This window comes from Ovis aries, chromosome 13 (assembly GCF_016772045.2).
Source record: "Ovis aries strain OAR_USU_Benz2616 breed Rambouillet chromosome 13, ARS-UI_Ramb_v3.0, whole genome shotgun sequence".
Lineage (NCBI taxonomy): Eukaryota > Metazoa > Chordata > Mammalia > Artiodactyla > Bovidae > Ovis > Ovis aries.
Genome location: NC_056066.1, coordinates 77,671,641 through 77,683,346, shown reverse-complemented (window position 1 = coordinate 77,683,346; position 11,706 = coordinate 77,671,641). Strand labels below are relative to the sequence as shown.

General features: G+C 49.1%; 1 pseudogene; it reads left to right on the top strand.

Moving 5' to 3' along the window:
• Nucleotides 1–991: 991 nt before the first annotated feature.
• LOC121816244 (endogenous retrovirus group PABLB member 1 Env polyprotein-like) lies at nucleotides 992–10,519 on the top strand (annotated as a pseudogene).
• Nucleotides 10,520–11,706: the final 1,187 nt, after the last annotated feature.

Sequence of the window (11,706 nt, the reverse complement as noted above, 5' to 3'; positions counted from 1 at the left end):
GGGTTGCCCCACAGGCATGGCTTGGTTTCATTGAGTTGGACAAGCTGTGGTCCTAGTGTGATTAGATTGACTAGTTTTCTGTGAGTATGGTTTCAGTGTGTCTGCCCTCTGATGCCCTCTTGCCACACCTACCATCTTACTTGGGTTTCTCTTACCTTGGGCGTGGGGTATCTCTTCATGGCTGCTCCAGCAAAGCACAGCCATTGCTCCTTACCTTGGATGAGGGGTATCTCCTTACTGCCCCCGTTCCTGACCTTCAACGAGGGAGAATAAATCCCTCCTGGTTGCAGAACTCATTAACATAGAGACTGAAGAGGGATGCCGGGGCTCAAAGACTTCAGGTCCCCGAGAGTCCATGGTAACTTTAAAAATTGGGGACCAAGACATTGACTTTATGGCGGACACCGGGGCAGAATTGTCCGTGGTAACTAAACCCGTGTGCCACTGTCTGGAAGGACCGCCGCCCTAACTGGGGTTTCAAGAGTAGAAATAGTTACGCCGTTTTGCCAACCCAGGAAATGTCAAATGGGGGGTCACCAAGTGACTCATGAGTTCCTCTCTATCCCTGAGTGCCCAGTACCCCTGCTGGGGAGAGTCTTAGTCTCCAAGCTGGGAGCACAAGTGACTTTCTCTCCTGAAGGGAGGCCCGCTTTTTGGGTGGGCACAACAACCTACTTACTCTCCCTCTCTGTGTCCCCTCAAGACGTTGGAGGCTACATGAGCCCCCTGGAGATAAAAAAGACCAGGCAACAGAGTTGGAGAGAAGGCTAACTCAGCAGTTCCCTGAGGTCTGGGCTGAAGATAACGCCCCTGGGCTGGCCAGACACCAAGCCCCTGTAATAACAGAACTCACACCTGGTGCCACCCCAGGAGAAAGCGTCAATACCCAATGCCCGTAGGCACCCAAACCAGGATTCTGCCTCCCATCAGCAGGCCTAAACAGGCAGGCATCCTGGCGGAATGTCAGTCAGCCTGGAAAACACCAATCTTACAGGTAAAGAAGGAAGGAGGACAAGGCTATAGGCCCGTACAGGATCTCAGCTTGGTCAATCAGGCCACTGTAACTCTGCACCTGTCTGTCCCAGACCCCTATGCCTTACTTAGCCTCCTCCCACCTAAGACAAGGATCTATACTTGCTTGGACCTCAAAGATGCCTTTTTCCATATACGCCTAGCACCTGCATCACAACCCATCTTTGCCTTTGAATGGGAGGACCCAATCAGAGGCAATAAGGAGCAGCTCACTTGGACACACCTCTCACAAGGATTCAAAAACACACCAACCATCTTTGGAGAAGCCTTGGCCTCGGACCTGGAACCTTTCCAGCCTGAAAGGTATGGATGTTGGCTCCTACAATATGTGGACGACCTGTAGCTAGCCACTGGGACCTGGGAGGAATGCTGTGAAGGGACCCCAGCGCTCCTCCACTTGCTGGCAGAGGCGGGATACCGAGTGCCAAGGAAAAGGCACAACTCTGCAAGGAGGAGGTAAGGTATTTATGGTTTGTCTTAAGGGGAGGCACAAGGTTGCTAGACCAATCTAGAAAAGAAGTAATTCTGAGGCCCCCCACACCTAAGACTCGACGGCAAGTCAGGGAGGTCCTAGGGGCCACTGGATTCTGCAGGATTTGCATTCCAAGGTATTCTCAAATAGCCCAGCCCCTATTTGAGCTCCTGACAGGGCCTGGGGAAAATCCAGTAAACTGGACTGAGAAACAGCAGAAAGCCTTCGAGGAGCTAAGGCTAGCAATCACCTCCACCCCCGCCTTGGGACTGCCGGACCTCACCAAACCATTCACCTCGTATGTGACCGGGAAAGATAAAACAGCCATGGGGGTTTTGACTCAGACCTTGGGAACACTCCAGTACTCTTGCCTGGATTGCAAGGCAGTCTTAGAGGAGGTCTATGCTAGACGTCCAGACCTCCGAGACAGGCCGATTTCAAATCCTGACTGGACTCTGTATACTGATGGCACCAGCCTGGTAAAGCTAGGACAGCGACTGTCAGGCTAGGCTGTAGCCACAGAGAGGACTGTTGTCGAGGCCGGCTCCTTACCACAGCACTGGTCAGCCCAGCGAGCAGAGTTATGGGCCTTAGTCCGGGCACTGCAATTGTCAAAGGGTAAGAGAGTGAACGTCTACACCGACTCCCGATAAGCTTTCCCTATGCTCCACGTACATGGGGCGCTGCACCGGAAGGGAGGCCTTCTAACACCAATGGAGAGGACATTAAGAATAAGGAGGAGATTCTGACTCTGTAGATGCTGTCTGGAGCCCCATGGAGGTAGCAGTCGTGCACTGCCGTGGGCACCAGAAGGAAGACATCCCACAGGCTCGAGGAAATAGACTGGCTGATGAGACCCCCAGACGAGCAGCCGAGGACAGAAAGGAATGCACGGAAATCCCCATGACAACATTTGTCCTAGCTGAGCTACCCGAGCTGGCCCTAGACTCCCCGACATACACTGAGGCTCAAACCCAACTAGCTGAAGCAGAGGGAGCCACCCAAACAGACAAAGGATGGTGGGAGCTGCCAGGTGGTAAGCTACTAGTGCCCGAGGAGACGGCCCCCTCTCTGGTGAGCCAAGCTCATCGTACGACTCACCTAGGACATGACAAATTGGAGGAATCGATCCGAAGGTATTTTCTGGTTCCTCGCCTCGCCTCTCTGTGTAGAACGGAATCCCAAAATTGCAACACCTGCTCTCAGATTAACACTGCTCCAGGGTGCACATCAGAACCCCCAGGCATCCAATTAAAAGGTACCCTTCCTTTAGAACATCTGGAAGTGGACTTCACTGAGATGGAACCATATCGCCATTTTCGTTACCTGTTGGTCTTGGTATGTACATTCTCGGGATGGGTGGAGGCCTTCCCACCTGAACTGAAAGAGCATCAGAAGTGGCTCGGAGCCTGCTTAGGGAAATAGTTCCTCGATTTGGATTCCCCACCAGCATAGGATCAGATAACGGCCCAGCCTTCATATCAGCTCTGATACCGCAAGTAAGGAAAGCCATGAATATAAACGGAAGTTACACTCTGCCCACCGGCCTCAGAGCTCCGGAATGGTAGAATGAACTAACCGGACCCTAAAGGAGACGCTTTCTAAATGGATTACAGAGAATGACTGTTCCTGTGTAGATGTGCTGCCCACGGCCTTGGTCAAACTCAGGATGACTGCACGGATCCCATGGCTCCTCTCCCTACGACACTGCATGTGGGAGGCCTCCTCCCGTAATAAGACAGAGTAACAGCTGGTATACTTCAGGTGAGAGGAGACGGGATATCACAGCAGATGGAACAACTAGGTAAGGTAATGAATCCAGTAACTAAGTTTGTGCAAGAAAGAATACCGTTCCCCCTGGGGGAGCAAGTGCGTGAGTTTATACCAGGGGACCAGGTATGGGTGAATGACTGGAAACATGACCCACTAGCCCCTGATGGAAAGGTCCTTATGCTGTTGTTTTAACCACCCCTGCCGCAATTAAAGTTGCAGGAATCGCCCCTTGGATCCATCACACCAGAGCGAAGGAGGCATAGCACGCTGACCCAGAAGACGCCGAGCAGACCACCCAGAAGGACCCAACCGACCCCCGGGAAACCAGGATCATCCTGAAGAGGAAGAAGAAAAGGAGGTCCCGGACGAGCCCTCTATAGGATGGAGCTGGGTAAGCGACTCCTGCTACTCGGCCTCACCAAGGCAATTCTGAGCCTGATCGCTGTTCCGGTACAGGGCAACCTCTTCATCTCATGGGCACATTCTTATGCAAAGTTCCACAACTCCTCCAATTGCTGGGTATGCGGGGCTATGCCCCTGTCAGCAATGGACGGACTCCCCTGGTGGGTATCGCCACTTCATTATGGAGACTTTCTACCACTGTGCTCTTTCTTGGAAGAACAGAAAGGAACTTTCGTTCTCTCAGCAATGATAATCTCTCTTTGCTCTCCTGGTGTGACTAAGAGGCATCAAATGGCCTGGGATATAGCGTACATTTCACATGACCACTAGTCTTTCAGGGGTAACAAGGGCTTATACCTCATGTATGAAAATTAAAACGGTGAACAGTGCCATGACAAAAGAGGGACAAGACTCCGGTACATTGAGCAGTACTACCAGGTCTGGGATGAACATTTTGGGTGACTCCTGAGAAAGGACAGTTGATTGCTCCCACTACAATTTGCTGGGAATGAAAAAAACACAAAGTTGGATTTGGAGACCACCCCGTAGACCCAAAAGAAAAAACATGTGGGTTATTTGTCCCCTGAACAATTTCAAGAAATCTTGGACTTAACCTATCACCTCAATCGGTCTGCTCAGTGGCCTGGTTCTGACTGGAGATACAGTCCCAGAATCCGCTGGGTAGCCCCCAACGGGACCAAATGGGTCTGTGGGTCTAACATATGGCCCTGGTTACCAGTCGGCTGGGTAGGGCGTTGCACACTAGGATTTGTTTTCGCTCCTGGCAGAATTAGGCCTAACCTACACCATCCTCCAGCAAACCTGCCCTATCTGCAGGCAAGATGGACACGATCCACGTTCCGATGGTATGACTATCTCGCTGCCGTGTTTGTACCTTCTTTAGGGACCGTGGATATCATGGTTAAGGTCAATGCCTTAAATAATTTCACTCAAAGGGCCCTCTTAGACACTAAAAAAGCCATTGAAGCTTTGAACGAAGAACAATCTCAGATGAGGAAGGCAGTATTGCAAAATAGGATGGCATTAGACATACTCACAGCAGCCCAGGGCGGGACTTGTGCCATAATTAAAGTCGAATGTTGTGTATATATCCCTGACCTGTCTGGGAATGTATCTGCTGCCATGGAGGATATGCAAAATCAAGTGAAAGTCATGACGAATGTAAATATTCCCTTTTGGAATTTGGTCCTGTCCTGGGTAAAGTCAGACTGGTGGAAAACTGTTTTTACTATTTGTATAATAATCTTAATCATACTGCTTTGTGGGCCCTGCTTATTACAAATCCTTAAGAATTTTGTAACCCAGAGGTTGACAGCGTTCTCTCATGTGGTTGACCAGAAGACTAACGTATAATATATCTCTCGATGAATGATGCTCGTTGCGGAAACTAAGAGCATCAAGAGGGGGCAATGAAGAAGGAATTCACAGGGCCTGGACCACATCTCAGGCCTGTTTGTGCTGATCATGCTCGGCCACCTTTTCCAATGGACTCTGGACTTTGTGCCTATGGAAACTACAACAGAAGGATAAGCCCCGCTCTGGACAGGGGAATCTTAAAGATCACTTCCAGGTTACTCATCGCCTAAGAGAAACCATACTGTAGTCACCGCTGCCTCCGGACAGGTCGTAAATCTTTTCTGTATCTATCGGAATGTAGCCACAGGCTTGTCGATTATTAACTGGTTGGAGTGTAACCACGAGCTTATTGATTATTAACTGTCTGAATACATAAGACATGAATGATGGGGTTATTGTGATTGCATTTACCCTTCCTTTGTTTATGTAAGTCTCAAGGAATTAGGGGTGGTGGGTTCAGACACGTACACATGGGGTATAAAGATTTTCACAAATGCTGGTTGGGTCCTTGACTAAGAGGAGACTCTGCCTTGGGCCCGCCGGTGTAATAAACTGCACTCCACTATCTGCATTGTCCTTGAGAGTGAGTTTGCTTCCTGGAACGCGTGGCTACAACACACTGTTAACTACCTAGGCTTAGGGCATATGAATCTCGGGTTAACTGTGATTGTACCTTTCTCTTCCTTTCTTCAGACTAGTTTCAGGGAATGTGGAGAGGTGGGTTTGAGCACGTACACCTAGCGTATATAAGGTTTTCACAAAAAATGGTTGGTGTTCTTGGCTGTTAGGAGACTCTGCCTTGGGCCCGCCGGTGTAACAAACTTCACTCCACTATCTGCATTGTCGTTCTGAGTGAGTTTGCTTCCCGGAACACATGGCTACAGCATTTGGTGCATTCGCGGGGAAACTGCTCTCTTTGAGGAGAGAGGTCTCATCTGAGGCCACCCCTAGGCTTTGTGGCTTAAATCTCCTAGAGGGGGGAAGGCGCCTTGCCCCTCCGGAAGAATTCGGCCTTTCAACGCCTGGTTTCTTTCCTTTGGCAGGTAGTGAACAGCAGCAGGGAACTGAGCACTCAGGTGGGGAGGAGCCCAGCCTGCAGGGTGGAAGAGGGGGCCTGATCACCCCCCTGGGATGGACTAGAGGGAGCGGGGACCCACAGGAGCCTGGAATAGACAGGCTGCAATTGCTTGGTACACAGGTCGCCAAGCGTGTTAGGGCTTAGAAAGGAAATTTGAAGGTCATTTAGGAGGTGGTGTCCACGCCATCTTGGGGAAGATTATTACCAAGCAATTGCCAGGGGATTTTTAGGAAAAGAAAGTTGGTCCTTGTGTACTCGTATTCTACCCTCCCCCGGGATGTGTCCCATCTGCTGTGAAATTCTTGACCCCGTCGGAATTGTCAGGCTAGAAGGAGGGAAATATATAAGTGAGTACGAATTGGCTTTTTCAGAGATGGCCTAGGACATGGGATATTAAACCCATCTGTGTTTTCATCTGCACCTGATCAAGTCCACCAAAGCAGAATGGACTTTGAAAGTTAAGGGGAGAAACAGTCTTGGACCATGTGGTGTTCTGGTTCAGCTGTGCTGACCGGCAGGTGAAGACACGCCGATCCCCCTTCTCCCTCTGGGATCTGGCAGGTAAGGCTCTTCTCACCCCAGTTAGGAAGGAGGCGGAATGGCAATTTAAGTGTTTCATTGAGTGGAAATATCAGAAGTACATAGGATACTGAGAACTTTGTAGACAGAACGAAAAGGAAAAGTAGAAGTTCCCAGAAGGTAAGCAAGATGAGGGGAAGTGAATCTAAGGCAACTGTATTAGAGTACATGATTAAAATTTTAAAGAAGGGATCTGGAGGAGACTATGGGGTGAAGATGAAGCTTAACTGCCTCCACATACTCTGTGAGGTCGAATGGCCCCCTGTGGAGTAGGATGGCCACCAGAGAATACCATGAACTTAAAAATAGAGGAAGCAGTCTATGCAGTAGTCACAGGAGGGCCAGGACACCTGGCTCAATATCCATATACTGACTCAAGGCCAGGCTTAGCTTGAGACCCTCCTACCTGGACAAGGTTCTGTACCCAGAAGGGAAAGGGAAAAATATTAATGGCACAAAAATTGATGATAAAAAGGGAAATTCTACAGGATTTTGACGGGGATGACCTGACCCCTCCCCCATAGTGGATAATGATGTGCCGGCCGCCCAGTGCTCCACCAGGACCGGAGGCCGCCTTACTGCCTGATCCAGGGCCGAGTGAAGTCCTGCAGCAGCCGCTGCTCCTCCGCCAGCTCTCCCCGAGGTCATAGAGCCGCCACCTCGGCGGGCTCTGATCCCAGTGACAGAAGCCTCTGGCCAACACTTCCAGGATCCGGCTCCAGCTGAACCACCCAAGCTATACCCGCCTCTCCCGGTGAGTACTGATAGGAAGGGGAGGGAGACATTGGAATTAAGCAGAGACTGCGCTCTGCCAGAGAGCCTGAGGGAACGAAAGAGGACAAGAGATTTGCAATGCTAGCTGCTGCTTGGGAAAGTCTATCTCAGGCCCTCCAGAAAACCTCATCTGCCCCAGGGACAGGACAGTCCTTCCCCGGTCCCAGAGGAGGCCCCAGGCCCCATTACGGCCAAACCAGTGTGCCCAGTGCCAAGCTTTTGGACACTGGAAGAATGAATGCCCTAAGGCAAGAAAGGAGAGGAAGCTCCCGCAGTTGTGGGGCTTGCTGACTTGGAAATTAAATAGGTCTGCTGGGGCTCAGAGATATTAGGTCCCGAGAACACATGGTAACCTTAAAAGTGGGGACCAAACATTCTTGAGTGCCCAGTACCCCTGTTGGGAAGAGACTTGCTCTCCATACTAGGAGCACAAGTGACTTTCTCCCCGGAGGAGAGGCCCACCTTCCAGATCGACACTATGACTTATTTGCTCTCTCTCAATACCCCTGCAAGACAAGTGAAGGTTGCATGAGCCTCCGAAGGAAGAACCAGGTGGGCTGGAAAAGAATGAGAGAGAGCTAACTCAATTATTCCCTGAAGTCTAGGCGGAAGACAACCTCCCCCACCCCGCCCCTCAACCAGGCTGGCTAAATAGAGGCCCGGGCTGGCATACTACCCCACATCAATAGATTGAAACAAGCGGGCAGCCTGGTAGAGTGCCAAGTAGGCTTGGAATACGCCAATCCTGCCAGTCAAAAAGGAAGGAGGACAGGACTATAGGCCTGTACAGGATCTCAGGCTAGTCAACCAGGCTACTGTGACTTTACACCCCACTGTTCCAAACCGCTATACCTTACTTAGCCTCCTCCCGCCGAGGACTAAAGTTTATACTTGCCTAGATCTCAAGGATGTCTTCTTCTGCATACACCTCGCCTCAGCATCACAGTCCATCTTTGCCTTTGAATGGGAAGATCCAGTCGGGGACACCAAACAACAGTTCACCTGGACTCCCCAACAAGGGCTTAAGAATTCCCCAACCATCTTTGGGGGAGCCTTGGCTTCTGACCTGGACTCATTCCACCCGGAAAAGTATAGATGTTGGCTCCTACAATATGTGGATGACCTGCTGCTGGCTGCTGAGACCAAGGAAAAATGGGAAGGGGCAAAAGCACTGCTCCAGCTGCTGATGGAAGCAGGGTACCGGGTGTTGAAGAAGAAGGCACAGATCTGCAAGGAGGAGGTATGGTATCTGGGGTTTGTTTTAAAGAAGGACACAAGGTTCCAGTTTATAGTTGGGTCCTATATACTGATATCACTAGCCTGGTAAAACAAGGACAATGGCTGTCAGATTAGCCAAAGCAGAAGGGGCCATCAAGATTGAAAAGGGATGGTGGGAATTGCCAAGTGGCAAATTATTGGTATCAGAGGAGCTGGCACACACTCTGGTAAGCCAAACACACCAAGCGACCCACCTAGGCCATGCTGCCTGCTCACAGGTTAATGCTGTCTCTCAACATAGACAAAAACCTCCAGAGATTCAGCTGAAAGGCACGCTGCCCTTTGAACACCTGGGAGTGGACTTCACTGAAATGAAACCTCACCGACACTACCATTACCTGCTGATCATGGTATGTACTTCTTGGGATGTGTAGAAGCTTTTCCTGGACTGAAAGAGCATCCGAAGTAGCCTGGTGCCTGCTTAGGGAAATAGTTCCCAGATTTGGATTTCCTACCAGCATTGGACCAGACAATGGCCTGGCTTTCATAGCTGATCTAGTACAACAAGTAAGCAAAACTTTAAATATCAAATAGAAACTGTACATGGCATATAGGCCCAGAGTTCTTCTGAGATGGTGGAATGAACCAACCGGCCACTTAGAGACTCTCCAAGTGGATCACAGAGACTGACTGCTCCTGGGTGGACTTGCTTCCGATGGCTCTGCTTAGACTCAGGATGACCCCACAGTCCCAAGGCTATTCTCCATATGAAATTGTGTATGGGAGGCCCCTCCCATAATAAAACAGGTGTCAACAAATTTGCCTCAGGTAAGGGGAGATGGGATTTCATAGCAGATGGAACTAGGTAAGGTAGTAAATTGGGTAACTAAGTTTGTACAAGAAAGGGTGCCGTTCCCCCTTGGGGAAGAGATTCACGAATTTGTGCCCAGGGATCAGGTATGGGTCAAGGACTGGAAACACGACTCCTTTGGCCCCACATTGGAAGGGTCCCTGTACTGTTGTTCTAACCACTCCTACGGCAGTTAAAGTTGCAGGTGTCACTCCCTGGATCCACCACATGAGGGTGAAGAGAGCATATCATGCAGACCCAGAAGACGCCAAGGGGTGAAACCAAGATCACCTTAAAGAAGAAAAAGAGGTGAAGCTCTACAATCAACTGCTGCTACAAAGACTTGCTGGTATCATCTTGAGAATAACCATAGTTTCAGCATAAGGAGGGACCTGTGCTATAATTAATGTTGGATGTTGTGTATATATTCCTGATTTATCTGGCAATATATCAGCCACCCTAGGTGACATGAAAGGTCAGGTGAAAGCTATGTCTGATGACGATCTTTCTTTTTGGACTTCGGTCCTATCTTGGGTGAAGAGTGATTGGTGGAAAACTATATTTACCATTGTTATAGTTGTCTGGATAGTTCTGCTTTGTGGATCCTGCATTTTACAATGTGTTATGAACTTTGTAACCCAGAGGTTGGTGTCATTCTCCCATATTGGCAGTCAGAGAGCCAGGGTGCAATATATCCCTAGGAGTGATGCTCATACTATGAGTTAAGAGCGTCAAGAGCGGGAAATGGACAGAACAGGCTCCATCTCGAAAGCACGACTCCATCTTGGGCCGGACTGTGAACTTTGAGCTCTATGCCCAGTATCTATGGAAACGACATACCAACTGGAAAACAAGGTCCCCCGGATGAAAGAACCCCAGGGCTCATACCTAGACTCTCCATTGCGTAAAAGAATACCTTAATTATCTGTGTAACCAAATAGAATCATAAATTCTATTATGCTTATTGGGGTATGACCACAGGCCTATTGATAATTGTCCACTGTTAACTACCTAGGCTTAAGGCATATGAATCACGGGTTAACTTTGATTGTATCTTTCTCTTCCTTTCTTCAGACTAGTTTCAGGGAATTTGGGGAGGTGGGTTTGGGCACATACACTTAGGGTATATAAGGTTTTCACAAAAACTTACCTTGGGGTAAGTTTGGTTGGGGTCCTTGGCTAAGAGGAGACTCTGCCTTGGGCCCGCCGGTGTATAAACTGCACTTCACTATCCGCATTGTCCTTCTGAGTGAGTTTACTTCCTGGAACACGGGGCTACAACAATATGAGAGAAGAGGAGCAAAGATTACTGATAACGGATGGTTATGGTCCGAGGATGGACAATTAATAATTCCTGAGAATGCTCAATGGAAAATTCTTAAGGGTTTACACCAGAGTTTTCATTTAGGTGTAGAGAGTACTTACCAGATGGCTTCTCATTCATTTGAAGGTAAAAATGCAACGAAAACTTTAAAGAACATCATCAAAAGATGTGAGGTTTGTCAGGAAAATAACCCAAAGCTGAGAAGCTAGCAAAATCTGGATTACAACAAAGTGGAAAGCATCCTGGAGAGGACTGGGAAAGTGATTTTACTCATATGTCAAAAGCTAATGGGTATTCTTGCTTACAATTTTGGTTGGATATGTTTACTGGATGGATTGAGGCTTTTCCCTGTTGTAGTGAACAGGCTAAGGAGGTTATAAAGATTTTAATCCATGAAATTATCCCCAGGTTTGGGCTGCCATGGAGCCTTCAGAGTGACAATGGCTCCACCTTTAAAGCTGCTGTAACTCAGGGGGTATCAAAAGCTCTAGGAATAGAATATCACTTACACTGTTCCTGGAGACCCCAATCCTCAGGAAAGGTTGAAAAAGCTAAGGATATTATCAAAAGACATCTGCTCAAATTAACTCAAGAGACACAGGACAATTGGATTAAAGTTCTCCCCATAGCCTTAATGAGGCATCTTTCATGGTTCAACAACCTTTCACCCCCAAGACCCTCCCATGGAGACAGCCTGGATCTGCCACTGCAAAGAGTTGACCTTCACAGCAGAGGTTAACATCGGAGCTCTGAGTCAGACCTGAATTTGAATCCTGCTGCTTGTTAGCTGTGTGACTGTGGGCAAGACGGCTTGGCTCTGGGGCTCT